The sequence below is a fragment of the Mytilus californianus genome, unplaced genomic scaffold, assembly GCF_021869535.1.
Source record: "Mytilus californianus isolate M0D057914Y unplaced genomic scaffold, xbMytCali1.0.p SCAF_14, whole genome shotgun sequence".
Lineage (NCBI taxonomy): Eukaryota > Metazoa > Mollusca > Bivalvia > Mytilida > Mytilidae > Mytilus > Mytilus californianus.
This window is the reverse complement of record NW_026262626.1, coordinates 29977919-29998109: the sequence shown is the minus strand read 5'-3', so window position 1 is coordinate 29998109 and position 20191 is coordinate 29977919. Positions and strand designations below refer to the sequence as shown.

General features: G+C 34.2%; 2 protein-coding genes across 3 annotated transcripts in view; both read right to left on the bottom strand.

Annotated features, from left to right (window-relative positions):
* The window catches only part of LOC127724671 (uncharacterized), a 63081-nt gene extending 43928 nt beyond the window's left edge, over positions 1-19153 (bottom strand). The window contains exon 1 of one of the 2 annotated variants that reach the window (XM_052231709.1): positions 18798-19153. The gene's annotated coding sequence lies outside the window, so the exon portion shown is untranslated. The remainder of the gene's footprint in view (positions 1-18797) is intronic. The other variant, XM_052231710.1, reaches the window with a different exon arrangement.
* LOC127724644 (uncharacterized) overlaps positions 1-20191 on the bottom strand; it is a 336855-nt gene that overhangs the window by 155463 nt on the left and 161201 nt on the right. Inside the window, exon 33 of the mRNA XM_052231669.1 lies at positions 5586-5743. The gene's annotated coding sequence lies outside the window, so the exon portion shown is untranslated. The remainder of the gene's footprint in view (positions 1-5585; positions 5744-20191) is intronic.

The window sequence follows — 20191 nt, the reverse complement described above, 5'->3', positions numbered from 1 at the left end:
AAAATGGTAACTGTGTTCATGGCAATAACTTATTTTTAAATGCCGTGAACACTCACTATATAAAGGGGTGACCATTTGATATTATGCGGAGAGGGAAATAAACATTCTTGCCAGGTAATACCTAAAAAAAATAACTTTGTCCAGGCAGGATAAAAACGAACTTTCTATAGAACTAACTGCAGGGCAATAGAAAACAATTGTTTACAAGAGTGAAAATAGATTTTAGCGTAGCACAGCCGTACTAACAACACGTGAAAATAAATTTTCCATCCACAAAAAAACCGTCCGGTCCTAACTAGTAACACGCTTACTCTCTCATAGATCCCACAAGTATATTATTGACATCTGACAGTGTCTCGTCTTACCAGTGACATGTTGAATCCTTCATAGATACATGTGCTATATGTTAAGTATACATAAGAATGAGGCAACTATCTAAATGATTTAAACAATTTTAAGTCACCGTGAGTCCGTTTATAATGACATATACCTCTACCGAAAATTCATCTTTTAAAGGCCCGATTTATATAAAATGTGACACAGATCAAACAAATAAACTAACGGCCTGGTTTATAAAAAACGAATAAACAGATATAACAAACAACAACCAACGGCAACCACTGGATTACAGGCTTCTGACTTGGGACGTGAAAATACAGATTGTGGCGTGCTTAAACATGTTTGTGAGCACTCAACCCTCCGTCTAACATGGGACAATGGTGTAACAGCACAACATAAAGTGCAAACTGTAAAAAGTATATTGGAATTGGCTTGAACCATCAAATTGGCAACAATCACTACAAACAACTAACATAAAGACAAAGACCAAGTACCGATCTAGGTATACTCGTAGATACTGAATGGTTGTTAAAAAAATCACGTTCTCCAAGACTAAAGTATCAAACAGTACACATCAAACGGATTTAGTGATAACTTGTCATGAACAGTCTTGGAAAATCATGACCTTGTACAATGCCAAAGATAAAATGTCCACGATCAGTCGTCAAACAGTGTCTCATCTTACCAGTAACATGTTTACTCTTCAGTAGATCCTCCATGTCAACTATCGGTCGTCTAGCAGTCTCATCTTACCAGTAACATTTTTAATCTTCAGTAGATCCCACATGTCAAACAACGGTCGTCTGGCAGTGTCTCTCTTACCAGTAACATGTGCACTCGTCAATAGATCTCCAATGCCAACTATCGGTCGTCTGATCCCTCATGTGGTTGTCTGACAGTGTCTCATCTTACCAGTAACATGTTTACTCTTCAATAAATCCAATGTCGACTGTCGGTTGTCTAGCAGTGTCTCATCTTACCAGTAACATGTTTACTCTTCAAAAGATCCCCTGTGTCAACTATCGGACGTCTGGCAGTGTCTCATCTTACTAGTGACATATTTACTCTCTAATAGACACACGTCCACTTTTGGTTGTCTGACAGTGTCTTATCTTATGAGAAACATGTTTACTCTCTCATAGATCCCAGATGTCCATTTTATGTCGTCTGGCAGTGTTTCATCTTACTGGTAACATATTTACTCTCTCATAAACATGTGTCCACTTTTGTCATCGATCGTCTGGCTGGTCTCATCTTACGAGTGACATATATTTAATCTCCCATATAGATCCACGATCGCTGGTGACATGTGCACTCTCTTATAGATTGCACATATTCACTGTCGGTCATCTGACAGTGTCTGAATTTACTCAAGTGACACGTTTACTCTCTCATATATCTCAAATGATACTACTATCTATCTGACTTGTCTCGTCCTACTACTGTCATGTTTACTCTCTCATTGATCCCACATGTCTGATATCTGCTACCTGACAGTGTCTCATTTTACTAGTGACATGTCTACTCTCTCTTTGTTTCCACTTGTCATCTATGGACAATCGGACAATCTGACAGTGTTTTGTCGTGGCCGCGTCTGTGGGTCCATAAACGGGATAAGATTATAAATTGACACACGACGGGCTGATGCATACAGTTTTTCGTCTTACTAGTTACATGTTTACTCTTCTATAGATACAACATGTCAACTATAGGTCGTAGACATTATCTCATCTAACTAGTGACATGCTTTTTCTCTTTCAAAAATCTCACATGTCCACAATCGCTAGTGACATGCTTTCTCTCTCAAAAATTCCACATGTCCACTATCACTAGTGACATGCTAACTCTCTCATAGATCCCACATTTCCAATATCGCCAGTGACATGTTTACGCTGCTCTTAGCTCCCACATATTCACCATCGCTAGTGACATGTTTACGCTCTTAAAGATCCCACATGTCCACTATCATCATATGCAGTGTCATGTTAACGCTCTCTAAGATCCCACATGACCACTATCGCTAGCGACATGCTCACTCTCTCATAGATCCCACATAGACATGTTTACTCCTGCATAGATCCCACAAGTTAACGACTACTGGCCATCTGGCAGCAGTGTCTTATCTTACTAGAAGATTACTGCCTCATAGATCCCACTTGTCGACCATCGGCAATTTGCCAATGCTTTGTCATATGACCGCGACTCTGGCTTTATATACTGGATATTATTGAAGAATCATAATGATGACAGGGTGATACATGTATAACAGGAGAAGCTGATACTGCACATTCATCTGGCCGAACTTCATTTGGAGTTCATGCGATTCCGATTGATTTAGTTCCTAAGCTTGATTCAATTGTTTTTGGACTTTTAATATTGTTTTAACTTTCAACTCCAAATAATTTTGCAGTAAGGATTTTCATCCAACAAAAATAATTTTGATAATTTTTTCGTTAATTTACATTTCACTTCTACGGACATATGTTGTCCTTCTTCAGTTAGCCTTACTGTTTTGAGAATGTACAATCATACCTTCTTTTTTCAACTGTAATGAATGTTTTTTCATTCATTCCTTGTATATTGATTTGACCCAGTATTTCTTTTTATATAACGTTCATGCTTTGTATAAAAAGATCGACATAGAAAGTGAAATGGGAAACGGTGAGAAAAATGTAGGCGGTTGAATTTTTCTTGGCCATCCATCTCCCCTGTATATTCATGAGAATTTCCCGGCAAAGTGAGAGAATCGTCATTTCTATAGGTCTCATAGATGTTATACATAGAACAGTACAAGTCAGATTGACTATAGTTTGGATGTTGATCAATCTCCACCACGTATTAAAGTACAAGTCAGATTGACTATATTTGGATGTTGATCAATCTCCACCACGTATTAAAGCACAAGTCAGATTGACTATAGTTTGGATGTTGATCAATCTCCACTACGTATTAAAGTACAAGTCAGATTGACTATAGTTTGGATGTTGATCAATCTCCACCACGTATTAAAGTACAAGTCAGATTGACTATAGTTTGGATGTTGATCAATCTCCACCACGTATTAAAGTACAAGTCAGATTGACTATAATAGTTTGGATGTTGATCAATCTCCACCATGTATTAAAGTAACATACAATAATGATAACATAACTTTGTTTAACCTGGAGATTTACACCATTTCTTGGCTCTGAAGTTATATGATGTTATATATTTGTTTTGATCCAAATATATTTTATATGATGTTATAGCAGTTAGATGATGTTAGAAAAACGGCAATGTCCTTGAACTCTTGAGATACATATCTTGTGATAATACAAATTTTCATATGTATATACTATATACTAATCCTACCAGAAAACGAAAACAGTAAACCATACATCATGTACATCAGCACTTAAGATAAATGTGTTTATGTAAACAACAATACTACATGGATTTTCTAACTCGACATCACTAAATATGTCGACAATCTTGTATCCTTTACCAGTGTACAGGCATATCACTTTGGAGTGCAAGAAATTCCTCTTTCTTAGTAGTTATCAATGTTATATAAAAATAAGAAGATGTGGTATGATTGCCAACGAGACAACTATCCACAAAAGTTCAAATACAATGGATGTAAGCAATAATAGGCAACCGTTCGGCCTTCAACAATGAGAAAAACCCATACCGTATAGTCGGCTATAAAAGTCCCCGACATGAAAAATATGAAACAATTCAATTGAGAAAACTGACGGCCTAATTTATAACAAAACAATTTACGAAAAACAAATATGACATACGCCAACTAACGACAACCACTGAACTACAGACTCCTAAATTTGGACATGCACATAAAGAATGTGGCGGGGTTAAGCATGTTTGTGAGCGCTCAACCCTCCCCTAAACTGAGATAGTGGTGCAACAGCACAACATAAGGACAAACTATAATAAAATGCTCCGCAGGGCGCAGCTTGATACGACCGCAGAGGTCGAACCCTGAACAGTTGGGGCAAGTATGGACACAACATTCAAGCTTGATACAGCTTTGCATTTGGATTGTGATTAAATATTTGACACAGCATAGGTTTCTGACACAGAATGAATGTGGTCTAAGAACTTAAAAATTTTAAATTGGACATTCACCTATTATGGTCCAATATCCAAAATCTAAATACATGGTTAGATTCAGCATATCAAAGAACCCCAAGAATTCAATTTTTGATGAAATCAAACAAAGTTTAATTTTGGACCCTTTTGACCTCAATGTGGACAAAGTTGATAACGGGGCCCGAAAATCAAAAATCTAAATACATGGTTAGATTCAGCATATCAAAGAACCCCATATATTCAATTTTTGTTGAAATCAAACAAAGTTTAATTTTGGACCCCGATTTGGACCGACTTGAAAACTGGGCCCATAATCAAAAATCTAAATACATGTTTAGATTCAGCATATCAAAGAACCCTAAGAATTCAATTTTTGTTAAAATCAAACTAAGTTTAATTTTGGACCCTTTGGACCTTAATGTAGACCAATTTGAAAACGGAACAAAAAATTAAGAATCTAAATACACGGTTAGATTCTGCATATCAAAGAACCCCAATAATTCAATTTTTGATGAAATCAAACAAAGTTTAATTTTGGACCCTTTGGACCTCAATGTGGACCAATTTAAAAACGGGGCCCAAAATCCAAAAACTAAATACACGGTTAGATTCAGCATATTAAAGAACCCCAAGAATTCAAGAATAAAACCCCATTGAAATTGGTCAAGAAATAAGCAATTTATACGAAGTATCTTCTTTTGCACAATACTGTGCAATTAAATATTTCTTGCTATTGCGCAATACTGTACAATTGACAATTTCTTGCTATTGCGCAATATTGTGCTATTGGATATTTCTTGCTATTGCGCAATACTGTGCAATTGAAGATTTCTTGCTATTGCGCAATACTGTGCAATTGAAGATTTCTTGCTATTGTGCAATACTGTGCAATTGAAAATTTCTTGCTAATGCACAATACTTATTATATAATAATTTACACATCCTGTTTGGTGTGCATCTCCTACCATAGCATTATTATTTGCTTTTAAATATAAATCAGAAATAATCAACTTAAAATGGAAAATTTTAAAAGAAAAACAAAAGGAAAAAAGGAAAAAAAAGTTTAAAAAAAAAAATCCCCCCCCTAAATTTTTTGAACCCCCTTATGATTCATCACCCCCAAACTCAATCCCAGCCTTCCCTTTGTGGTATGGTACCTTGCAGTACAATTTCAGAGATCCATACACTTGAACACAAGTTATTGTCTGGAAACTAGAAAAATGTGTTTTTTGGCCCCTTTTTGACCCCAAATTCCTAAACGTTTAGGGCAATTACCCCCAAACTCAAACCCAGCTTTCCCTTTGTGATATGGAACCTTGTAGTACAATTTCAGAAAGATCCATACACTTACACACAAGTTATTGTCCTGAAACTAGAAAAATGCTTGTTTTTTGCCCCTTTTTGGCCCCTAATTCCTAAAATATTGAGGCAATTACCCCCATCATCAAGCCCAGCCTTCCCTTTGTGGTATGGAACCTTGCAGTACAATTTCAGAGAGATCCATACACTTGAACACAGGTTATTGTCTGGAAACTAGAAAAATGCTTATTTTTGGCCCCTTTTTGGCCCCCAATTCCTAAACGTTTCGGCAATTACCCCCAAACTCAATTCCAGCTTTCCCTTTGTGATATGGAACCTTGTAGTACAATTTCAGAAAGATCCATACACTTACACACAAGTTATTGTCATGAAACTAGAAAAATGCTTGTTTTTTGCCCCTTTTTTGGCCCCTAATTCCTAAAATTTTGAGGCAATTACCCCCACAATCAATCCAAGCATTCCTTTTGTGATATGGAACCTTGTGGTACAATGTCAGAGAGATCCATACACTAACACACAAGTTATGTCTGGAAGTTACAAAAATGCTTATTTTTGGCCCCTTTTTGGCCCCCAATTCCTTTACTGTTGGTACCATAACCCCCAAAATCAATCCCAACCTTCCTTTTGTGGTATTGAACCTTGTGGTAAAATTTCATAGAGATCCATTCACTTAAACTAAAGTTAGAGTGCGAAAACCAATGTGTCTTCGGACGACGCCGGACGACGCCAGACGACGACGACGACGCCAACGTCATACCAATATACGACCACAAAAATTTTTTTGCGGTCGTATAAAAATCAGTTAAAAAAGGCTTTACTCATCAGATCGATACAAAGAAAAACATCAAACAAAAACACAGACAGGACGTAGCAGGGTATATACCCATCCCCCACCCCTAACAACAAAAAAGACACTTAGTACAGATCTGAGAGTACTCGCAGTTACTCACAGCTAGTTCAAAGTCAATAACAACTAATAAAAAAATCATGTATCTAAGACTAAAATATCAATCAGTACACATCCAACATCCAATGGATTTAGCGTTAAGACGTCATTAACAGTAAAAAAAAACCATGACCTTGTGCAATGCCAAAATATAGGTATCGAAAGATTGTAGTACCGTGAAAGTACATATGTGTAATATTTAGTATGAATATTGTTCAAATTAATTGTAAATGTTTTAATTACTAGTAGGATAACGCAATATCATTTTATTCCCTTATTTAACATTTCATTTTCTGTTTATTCTGGACGGCAACTTTACCCAATATAATACCAATATAATGTGTTCTGTTGATTTTATCTAAGAAGGAGGATTTGTTTAATACTCTTGTTAAACACTTAGTGGCTAAAACTTATGCTACGATATGCAAATGACATAAACTAAAAAATCAGATGTTTCATTCGCTGACGAAAATAAACAAATCTCAGACATTAATGATCATTAATATAAGACAAATATTCAAAAAATGTTTAGTCAATGAAAAACTTTTTTAAGTTATTATGTTTGTTTGCTACATATAATTAGTGTTTTAAAATAGAGCATTATGTACCTAGACATATTCCTTTTGTGTTGATAACTCATTTACATCGTAAGGACCCTTCCAGACATACTTGATTTTAACTGCTCTATCAAATCTTCAAATGATTTTTTCTGCAAGGCTCACAAGAACCATTTCTGTCATATTGGGTTTCAACTGGCCAATAAAATTCACAAGATTTTATAAACTTTTCTCATGGGCTTCAATATATAGGGACTATTTGTTGTTGTTTTTTTTCAATATTACACCCGTATCAACCTGAGACACCAATATGATCCCGGGAGCTCTGAACGAGGAATTATATTAGTTTTGAAGTGATACTGTGTGTAAATTTACTGTTTTTGTTGTAGTTGTAATATTCAGAGGTTGTCGCGAACCGCGATTTATATTCATTTCATCTTTGTTGTTATGATAAATGTGCTCCATACTTATTATTATGTAATTTTAAGATCCGTTCATTATACTCATAACTTCGTTAATTGTCTCTTGTTTATGTAATTTATTCACGTGATATCTCTTCAACGGAGAAACGGAGTTGTATATTTTTGTATAAAAGAAATAATTCTGTAATTTGAAAGTTAGAGTAAAAATAAAAGTAATATGGTCATTCTGAGTTGTGTATTATTAATTCCAATGATTGTGTTAACAAGGACTTACGCAAAAATTTAACTTTAACCACTGAACCATGAAAATGAGGTCAAGGTCAGATGACACCTGCCAGTTGGACATGTACACCTTACAATCATTCCATACACATAATATTGTTTTGCTCAGACACTGATGACGTTTTACAAATTCTGAGAAGCAACTGCAAGCTCCTGAATATCGTAGAAGTTGAGAAAGTAAAATTGAGAATGGAAATGGGGAATGTGTCAAAGAGACAACAACCCGACCATAGAACAGACAACAGCAGAAGGTCACCAACAGGTCTTCAATGCAGCGAGAAATTCCCGCACCCGGAGGCGTCCTTCAGCTGGCCCCTAAACAAATATATATACTAGTTCAGTGATAATGAACGCCATACTAAACTCCAAATTGTACACAAGAAACTAAAATTAAAAATAATACAAGACTAACAAAGGCTAGAGGCTCCTGACTTGGGACAGGCGCAAAAATGCGGCGGGGTTAAACATGTTTATGAGATCTCAACCCTCCCCCTATACCTCTAGCCAATGTAGAAAAGTAAACGCATAACAATACGCACATTAAAATTCAGTTCAAGAGAAGTCCGAGTCTGATGTCAGAAGATGTAACCAAAGAAAATAAACAAAATGACAATAATACATAAATAACAACAGACTACTAGCAGTTAACTGACATGCCAGCTCCAGACTTCAATTAAACTGATTGAAAGATTATGTCTTCATCATATGAATATCAGGCACAATCCTTCCCGTTAGGGGTTTAGTATCATACCATCATAACATATATGAAGTATATATATAATCCATACGCGGATGCAGTTGTTAAATTGCTGCTAAGATGAGGAACATTTATAATTTCAAAGTTGAAATCATTTCGTTTGTCATAGACTCAGGTATGGAGATGACCGGTGTAGTCAAATTCGGGGTATGTATGTCTAAAAATGAGGCTGAGGAAGCTGTATATGTGGTGTCTGTTATCTCTAGTTCATGCCTATTACTTGGATCCAATCAGAAAAGTTTGTTTTGTTAATGGAAAGAACATCTTCAATATACCTGTATGTAAAATTAAATGATATATATAGCTTCTTTGATCTAACCCTTAGGAAAACAAAAGCTTACACATTAAGATATTTCCAGGGGAAGACCACCAAACCCTCTCTCGCTTCACTCATCCGTGGATGCATTTAACATTATAAATACAAAGATATTTACTTTCGACAATTTACACTCTTGGAGGTCTTATTATCTTGGATGCCTAGTTAGCAATGCACTCAAATGAAAACATGTCTAAATATGGGTCACACACAAAAAGAACGCATTAACTCTGTGTATAAGTAATTACACGCTTCAACCAATTACAAGTATATCAATTGGTAAAGTAAGATGTAAATTTTCTGATCATGTTAAAATATTTTATAATTATGCATTGTGTATATATTTATATTGTATTGTTTGTATGCCTTCAATCCCTCGGGATATAAATGTGCATTTCATTAATAAATTAAGCGTGGTCACGCCTGGTCTTTCACGATCAAAATAATGCGTTGCCTGATCTTTCACGGTCAATTTTGATTTAAAACCAACAAAATTATACTTTTTTCAAAAATAATATGAACTTTTTCAAGTAATTACATACTTAAATTTTACTGGACTATCTGACATACTAAAGATTAAGTTTCAATTATATCATGATATATTGGAATGTGATCATTTTATATACAAAACGTGATTTTTTTCTTTATGATTCTCATAGGTTCGTGTGTCGCCTTTTGCTTTTTCATAAAAAGTACTGCATTTTTCTTTTCTTTAACATAGTGCACAGTATTTTTAAGGAAGTTGAATCATTTTGACAGACATATTTCTTTTTTCTGATTTGTTCCACCTTTTGAAAATACAGCAGATTTTTCACAAATTTTGAAGTAGAATTACAATTAATTGCATTCACGATCCGATCGCAATGCTTGACCACCATTATTACCGTCTCCGAGGAGACGGTATTAAGAGTTGAACGATGCACAGTCTACGGGCTGAATGCTTTCTTACTACCTGATTGGAAGATATTACCAAACTCTATAATAGTTAATTTCGTTGATTGGTTGTGACACTGCGTAACCTAGTAACTGTCGTTTAATCCCGTAGAGTGTCGGATTTGAACTCTTTATTTTAGTAATTAGATTTTGCCTGGTTACCAATCATGCATATCGGTAACACTTGTTCATAAATAGCCGAAACTCCTGAAACTTTGTAAACGCACACGTGCTTATTTAACATACTATCCTGTCGCTCACTGTTACGTAAATGTTATACATGAAAACATAGGAAAACACCGCGCTTGTTTTTATCCAGGGTTATAAATATTTATACTTAGTAAGATAATCCAAAGGCAACAACAAAATTGAAGATATCCAAATCAGTAATTTTCGATTAATATTAATTTACACGGGAATCTTTATCACAGGAGGGGGGCACTTCGACCTTTTTATGGTAGGGATGAGCAGCTGAGATATCCAATACCCCACCCTTTTCATATATTTTGAATAACAAAAGAACATACCCTAGCTATCATATATTTTTTTACAATAAGTATGCCTACATATAGCTATCATTGTTACGCTATTTCATGGGGAGATAAATAGTTTTGACAGATATCTTAAGCCATTTACATATTTACGACAGTGATTTTAATTGCATCTGTAAAAAAAATATCGAAATCTGATTAGTTTCAGATTCAATCATCAACCTTGTCTTATACTTCACCTAAATTTCTCGACCTCATCAAATATCATGAAGCTTAAAATATTGACCTATTCCAGTGGCTCATCCCTTCAACTCATCTCGTAATATGTGTCCCTCTCCCCCCTCTACACACACACACCCCAAGATCTTTAGGGAACGGTTTGGGCTGGGTTGGACGTTGTCTAGCTTTCCCCAGTTCTTCCTATCAAGATAGCAGACGTTGAAAAACAGAAGACAAAAAAAAAAATCCAACGGGGGAATATAAGAAGAATAAAAAACTACTCTCAGACGATAAAAGCAATTATACATGTATGCTAACATATTTTAAACAATGCTTAATTGCTATGAATGATTTTAAAGAAGATGTAAAGTATACATAATTTATAATTAAAAAAACGAAAATACTGTTGGCATTTTAAGATTATTCTTAATTGTATTTTTTCTACAAGAATTGTAAAACAAGTATAAACATACATAACCTATGATCATGAAACAAAAAAGACATGTATATGTCAACATACGAACGGTCTCCCACAAAATATTATGTTAAGCTTGTTAAGCTTTGGTTGGTAAGTACGATAAGGGCCTTATTCGCACCCAACATTAAATGGTATAGTAAATAAATATGAAGACATGTACAAGTAAAACAATAACAAACGATACAGTATTAAATTGTATGCAAAAAAGTATATTCAAGCAGTCCAATAAAACCAAATAATCTCAAAAGAGAAAAATATAATTGTAAGGATGCTCATTATTCAAATATAGAAAAAGAGGCGTGGGACATTCCACATTGCAGTCCAACTACAATGAATAGATAAGATCTTCAACGACAACAAAAAATAACCATACATATGTAACTTAAAATCTTTACATTTTAAGGATCATTTTGAAAATATGTGAGAAACATTTGGAAATATATTATTTATGTTCTTATATGTTTTAATTTTACCACGTTTCACTCTCTACACTTTTCGATTATGAATGAAAACATTCCGGTGGAATCGGCCATATTTTTCTAACACAAAGAAATAAACAAACAACCAAAGAAAAATTAACGAAAAACATATCTGTTTGAAAAATAAAATCGATAAAAAGGTACAAACGCAGATGATTAAAGACGTTACCCCTCCCTTTCCAGTGTTAATACATTACCCCTCCCTTTCCAGTGTTAATACATCCCCCCCCCCCCAATGGTAAATCTAAAAATTGTATTAGCCTTTTATAATTTTTGTAATCCACTACAATTTATATGCAAGGCTATTCTGAATGAATTAAACTACAAAGCGAAAACATTTTCCACATTCATCAGCTATGAGACGGCTAGCTTTTTAGAAAAGCTATTACTTGGTTATTCTTTCACGATCATTTTTCTCGATATACCGAATGACATCCGTGAGGTTTACCTTTCACTGTACATCATTTTTGTAATTAAGGTTGATAATATGCGATCAGCGCTATTGTAGTCTGTTTTCTGAAGTGAAGAAAGAAATCTAATTATTCTTGTTTTATCATTATTTTGATCGAAGAAAACTTTCAGTGTTTCTTTCTTCGCCTTTGAATAAGTTATAGGCTCATTGCATAAATATTGAGATCTGTCCTTTCAAAAACGATCAATCACAATTTTTTTTTGGATAAGACAACAAATGTTATTTTTCTTGTCTCTATATGCTACCGGCAAGTAGGACAAAACACTTTTAAACATAGGAAAACTGGAGCAATTATTGCCGTTAAAACAGTTACACAGTAGTTAGTATACGTTATGTACAAATTGAGTGCAATCGTGGAGTGCGAAATTACATACACGTGGAAAATAGTCAAGCAATTTGTAAACTTGCGTAAGATAATTAAGAAAAAACATTTAATGATTGATCTTAACAATATCACATACAATTAAAGAACACAGAATACTACATCAAAGCATTTGGTTTAATTGTTTATTTTGCAGCTAATCTATTGTATAGTTCTTGGTAGTGCATATTACAAGAACATGAGTATGAAACCAAGAAACTTTCGAATTAATTAAAAGGTAGAAAAATTCGAAACAAGAATTGCTTTCATTAAGTTTATCGTAAAAAATGTCTGATTTCATATATTCCTTTCCTGGCATTATTTGTAGAAATGTGCATTTGGTCAAACTTTTTTCCCGTTCAATGTTATAATCACTGGGCTGATACCCCCACATACAAACCGTTAGTCCAGGGATATCACTAGCATTTCGATACTGGAAAGATGACTTAATCATTGCCCCAGAGCAACCTCCTATACTAAAACACGGCTGGTAATCTACACACGCAGAACAATCGGTTCTGCAATGAAAACCGTGAGAGGATTTTCCGGTTATGCTTGAGTGGAGTAATTGTCACCGCTTCGAAAGGTATGTACATTTCTAAATCGCAATTTTCTAATTCAACTGATCAAAATATTGAAAATCGGAGAATGCTATGCTTTGGTGAATACTTTAACGAAGAGACACATGCATCATTAACTGTTGTGCATGGAGTAAAACTCCTACAAAATCAATCGTCCCACGAGCAATTGCCGAAAAAAATGACATTTAAATTTTGAGATGGTTCTATTAACAGACCCACAAGTTCAATTTTTTTTTTTTTTCTGTCAACGGGATTGAATGTCGTTTTAAGCGGCGTATACGCTGTCCGTAGTTGATAGACGTCTTAATAAATCTAAAAACTGCCAATTTTCATTATTTCATGCGTGAGGGGATCGGTTCTGATTGAGGACACCGTGAATGCGTGAGGGGAAGTGCAAACATTTTTTTAAACTTTGGCCTTGTGACTTTTCTCGACTCAATAACTGTGATCAATGCTGATTAAAAAGCACAAATTTTTCTATATACTTTAAAAGATGTAAACTGATAACTGATTCAATGAAATCAAACTATTAATTGTTTGTTCAATTTCAGGAGATGCCATTATTCAAAGGGAAAAGGAAGAGAGGACTGAAATTGGCACTCCACAAAAAGCCGTTCAGATACAAGTTCCCTATATCCCCGCCCACGAAACGAACTAAAACCTCTGGGAGTACTCCAGTCTTTAAATATATGTCACAGAGGTCACCAAATATATTTAAGAAAAGTCTTTCGATTTCTAAATATCTATAGCCGATCAAAAGAACTTCGACACCAATAAGACGCAACCTTTTCACTCAAAATGACGACATATTAAAAAACAACAAAGGCAGATCTACAGAACGTATCATTCATGAGCATCGATAAAAGCCATAATTATTATCATATTTGGTGACCTCTGTGACATATATTTAAAGACTGGAGTACTCCCAGAGGTTTTAGTTCGTTTCGTGGGCGGGGATATTGGGAACTTGTATCTGAACGGCTTTTTGTAGAGTGCCAATTTCAGTCCTCTCTTCCTTTTCCCTTTGAATAATGGCATCTCCTGAAATTGAACAAACAATTAATAGTTTGATTTCATTGAATCAGTTATCAGTTTACATTTATTAAAGTATATAGAAAAATGTGTGCTTTTTAATCAGCATTGATCACAGCTATTGAGTCGAGAAAAGTCACAAGGCCAAAGATTAAAAAAAAATGTTTGCACTTCCCCTCACGCATTCACGATGTCCTCAGTCAGAACCGATCCCCTCACGCATGAAATAATGAAAATTGGCAGTTTTTAGATTTATTAAGACGTCTATCAACTTCGGACAGCGTACAAGCCGCCCAAAACGACATTCAATCCCGTTGACAGAAAAAAAAACTAAATTTGAACTTGTGGGTCTGTTAATAGAACCATCTCAAAATTTAAATGTCACTTTTTTCGGCAATTACTCGTGGGACGATTGATTTTGTAGGAGTTTTACTCCATGCACAACAGTAAATGATACATGTGTCTCTTTGTTAAAGTATTCACCAAAACATAGATTTCTCCGATTTTCAGTATTTTGATCAGTTGAATTAGAAAATTGTGATTTAGAAATGTACATACCTTTCGAAGCGGTGACAATTACTCCACTCAAGCATAACCGGAAAATCCTCTCACGGTTTTCATTGCAGAACCGATTGTTATGCGTGTGTAGATTACCAGCCGTGAAAACGGATTTACAAAACTACTGTATATAGATATTTCAAGAGAAAGTTTTTTTTTAAATAAGAATATTTTCTCTCATGCCTGTTGATTTATTTTGCGTGTTATTATTGTCTCTATTTTTTGTGGTTTTGTTTATTCCGGCTCTTTGCTACGTTTGTTAAGTTTTCGTATTGCGAAGAAGTGTTATTTCACCTAATACCTTTTATAATCACGAGTTTCTGAAAACATTCATTGTGCTTGATTAACGTCTAGCGGAAAATATTGCAGGCATATTCAGGATGATAACAAATAAACGATTAATCGTGACAACAAGTAGGTAAAACCTAAAGGTAAGGTCGACCGGTAGAAAAGTTTGAAATTTTGACAACATGACGCTATAACACCGAACAACACAACGAAAACTAAATTTGCAATTTAACAATACGGACACAGATAGATAATCTAGTTCGAAATAATGCCAAACAACCAGGCAAACAAATAACCATAATAAGGTTAATCCAGTCCAGTAACCAATAGATTGTCACTTAATTCTTCCTCATATGTTGCTTTGACGTTACTAAGTCTTTGATAGTAATCATGTTCATAAAAACAATATCAAAATACAATATGGTTGCTATCGCCAACTCTAAAATTATGTATTGTTTTCTCAGACTGCACTTAATGAAACAATTTTGATACAGACCATATGTTTAATGTACTCCTTACATTATTATGTCTTTTTGACATTAAAGTATAAAAAGAGAGTACAAAGGGATGTGTGCAAAAAGCAAACAACACGAAAGATGCTGTTAAGTACTGGATTCTAAGTTCCTTGTTGCGAATAGGCATATTTAGTCTGTGAGATTTGAAACAAGTCGGTGCAAAGAACAAATACAGCCAAAGACATAACAAGAGTCAAGAAGTTCTGACTTGTAAGAACTATTTAAAAATTGAAGCTCGACAATAACTACGCTTAAGTAACAGGTATATACGTAAATGGCAATCTCACGGATTTTTATGAAATTTTGCAAGCAATTTGAGCATGTGGAACTGAATATGAATATAGAAAAATTATATAAGTAACTTTTGTACTTTCGGATATAAAGCAAATTGAACAATCTGTAGTAAGGAGTACAAATGTATAGGATGCACGTAAATATTGAAAAAATTGACTTTAAATCGCCTTTTCTCGAAAACGTATCCTACGAATTTTCTTTAAAATTAATATGTTATTGCCACTAAAAATTTTCGTTTTATTTACATGAAAATTATAGGGGGGGTCACCGAATTCGTTTTTGCTAAATAATTCATTCAAGTCTCTTTGTCATATCTAAAAACGTCGAAAAATAACATTTTTAGCGACGAAGTCACGATTATTTTTTCCTTTTCGGCACTTTTTCCACGCTATACAGAAGATTCAACTGTTCAAACTCAAAAAACGAATTCGGTGACCCCCTATAAATTAAATATCACTAAAATGGAAATATCAGTAGCAATAACATATCATTTTTAAAGAAAATTCGCAGGACACGACTTCGAGAAAAGTTAATTCTACTTGAAGTCAAAATTGCTGCACTTTTTAACGATATTTACATGTATTCTATATATTTGTACTACTATTTTCCGATATTTTATTTGCTATATCTCAGTCATTATAAAAGTTATATATATATATATATATCTGTTTCGATGTTCATGTGCAGTCCCTCATAAGTGCTCTAGATGTGTGCAAAATTTCATAAAATTCCGCGAGATCATCCATTTACGTACCTGTTACCTTTTAATCATGTAACGTTTTATTTATCGAAATCAATCTGAACGGATATTGTATCATGACAAAAGAAACATGTTGGAGTGTCTTGCTGAACAAGGTGTTTTCCACCAGCTAAAATATTTTTAAAAGATTAAGGGATGACGAATCAACAGTGCACACACTGAAATGTCTCGCCTGCTTTACTGATCATGCTTGATTTTATTTTGAAAGTCTTTAAGATATAGGTTTTACGACAACTATCACATACAATTTACATTATCAATGATCCATGTGAATGAGGTCAAGGTCATATGAACCCTGCCAGACAGACATGTACACCTTACAATCATTCAATACACCAAATATAGTTGACATACTGAGTATCCTGGGGAAAAACAAAAACTTAACATTGAATGGTGATAGGTGAAATATTGTCAAGATCAAATGAAACCTACCAGGCAAGGTACACCTAATTATAACTTGTTACACTAAATATAGTTGACCTATTGCTAATAGTATATGAGAAATGGATCAAATGACGAAAACTTAACAGTAAAGTAAAGTTAGTCCAAGTTACATTTAATATAGGAATATTTTTTTTTTCACCACCGGCTGTGAGATTCGAACATGCTGTGGGTTGGTTCAGCTTACAACTGCATCACTGTGCTCCTTGAAAGTTTCTGAAATTTTAGTAGTATAGTGTACTCACTATTTCAGAAAAAAAAAATTCTGTTAGAAATTATTAAAGTTTTGAGATGATACATACAAATTTGTTGCCAATTCCACGATTTTTATCAAATATAGGAGGAGATAATACCTTAGACTTGCCATTTTTTTCTTGACATATACATGTTCCTTCATTTAAACAAAAGTGTTTTCAACATTACTATAAGCAAGCACTTAAGAAACAACGTTTTGTTACATCTACTTCAACTTCGCTAAAAAATCAGGATATTTTTGGGGTTTTGACTCTTTTATGACTGCGCTGGTACACTACGATTCACTTATTTAACTCGTGTACAAGTTATAATGAATGAATTTTATAATTGTAATAAATTCTTCCAAAATACATTGCACAGTTTATACAATTTGTCGTATTCCACCCAAAAATCAATAGTATACTTGACAATACTCTATGAAAATATTGTGCTAAAATTGTTCAAAGAAAACAGTTTACAGACAAAAATCAGTACGAGGCGATTCGATATTGAACAGTACATGATAGAAGTTTGACAATGTTTGAGGCACAATGAATCACAATGCTGGTATTATAAAGTATAAATTTGAGCCCTTAAACTCTTCTGTACGTAAAATAATGTAATAGATACAAGACTTAACGCAAAATGGTTCCCTGAAAACTTAGTCCATAGATACGAGAGTACCCGATAGGAACGAGAAAGGGATTAATATTTTTAAAACCTTATAAATGGCTGAATTAGAAACACATTACCAAACAAAATATTAAACATTGTTCACTAAGATGTTCTCAGGAATTAGGGTAAAGAAGTAGTGTGGTAACTTGGTACTTTTCCAAAATAAGACATAACTCCCTGGAGAAAGCACGACATTCCACCACTTATACATTAATTGCAGAATCTTACACATAGATACACTGTTATCAGTCCCAGGAGCTATTTACTGTCAAATCTTATCAATCTACTTAGAGAACTACGAGTTTTAACAATGGTATAGGATAACAAGGGGTTCAATACTTACATAAATCATCTTCGTGATGGTATTTACAATTAAAGTAGCGAGGAAATGTTAATTACAGGTGGCCTTTAGTATTTCATGCTCATGTAGGAAATATAAATTGTTTTACCACTGCTGAATGAATACCCCACTGGTTTGTATGCAGAGTATCACCGGTAATGAACACAAAATAGACTATAGTTTATTTGGAAAATCGTATAACTGAACAACATTTTAACATTTATTGTTTTATTAGCACATAGCAATATTTTTACTACCAGTGGAAGGTGGTTTCTAACTTTCTCTTTACTCTATCTAACCTTTATTACCAACGAAATAAATGATAACGTACGGAACTTAATTTAAAAAGCGAATATTTGAAAACTATACGGATGGGAATTTGAAAGGCATTGATAAGGACTAAAGGTTTTAATACATTGCCTTTGAAACCTTTGACTGAAAACATATCTTTACCATCAACTCAACAAATCACAGTTGAGAATGGGGGAATTGCCATCTATGCCACATCGCTATTGAGTTTGTAGTAACAAAAAATATTTGTTTTGTAATATAGGATACATTTCATTTTTATTATATTATACATGTATAACTCATATTATAATAAGGAATAAATCTTACCTACTTCTGCTGATTAAGATATTCCGTCTATATACTGAAACTATTACTAAATTGTTAGATAATCCTCACACATAGTTATATAATAACTCCCACAACGGCAGCAAACATTATACTACAGGTACTAAGTAAACAACGTAAACAATGCATCAAATGATCTCACCCTTTTTATACCAGGGATTTCCATTAATTTAACAGAACATCAGACAAGTGATCTTCGTGTCTCTTCATTTCTCGTAAAAAAATACGCGGCCTTCAAAGTAAGTGATCTATTAATATCTCTTATCAGTAAATAGCTTCCTGCAATTTTTTAAGTTGAGGCTTCTGTTTGCAACATAAAACAGTCAGCAAGTGAGCATCCTCTAATCAGATACTCCCGCTACTAACATAAACAATGAATAGTGGGAATTATTTAACACTTTACTAACTGTTAGATGGACAGGATATTCAGTGCATTCAATTAATTCAACTAAATCTTCACTATAAACATATGCTGTAATGTATTTATTTAATATGTATATTTTCTGTTTGAGTATACAGACATACACGTACTTACAGTAACTAAAATACAACTTAAGTCTATATTATATTTTGTAAAGCCAAAAGGCTTTATAGATTAGATAAAGGTTTCCTTTTGTGGCTTATTATACACGTGAAAACAAAGTCTCTAAGATATGTTCATGAAACAACAAAAATATAGTATTGATGTTGAAAAAGGCGGTAAAGAAAAAGAAAAATAATGACATAAGAATGATAAGAAGTTTTTCTCTTTGGAGACGAGAAATACTTTAAGTATACAACTGTAATAAAGTTTTAATGACAATAGAAGAGGGGAGGACAGGGTGAAGGGAGACTGGGAGAAAGGAGAAAGGTGCCATGGCGGTCGAGTATATCAAAACTTTCAGGTCAGGGTACATTGAATTGACGGACGATTTGACGACAGATAATCCAGTGATGCGTAGTCTTGTTAAATGAAAATATACTAGTAAATCGACTAATCTATTATTTATTATAATTCCATTCTAGGCGAGTATCTACATGATATACAGTTTACAAAATATATGATTCGAAGGTTCACATAGAAAAATGTTAGGCACTCAGGCACTCTCGGTACATCACTTTCACCAGTTACCACAAACGGATTTCATTACATTCCGTATAACAAAATTAAGCAACAGTGTCCATTACTGTGAACACAAAAATCACGCATAGTGTCCAATATTATGCGGACAAAAACCACGCAAACAGTGTCCAATACTGTGCGGAAAAAACCACGCAACAGTGTCCAATACTGTGCGGACAAAAACCACGCAACAGTGTCCAATACTGTGCGGACAAATCCACGCAACAGTGTCCAAAACCACGCAAAATATCAAAAATAACAGTAATTCCGAATC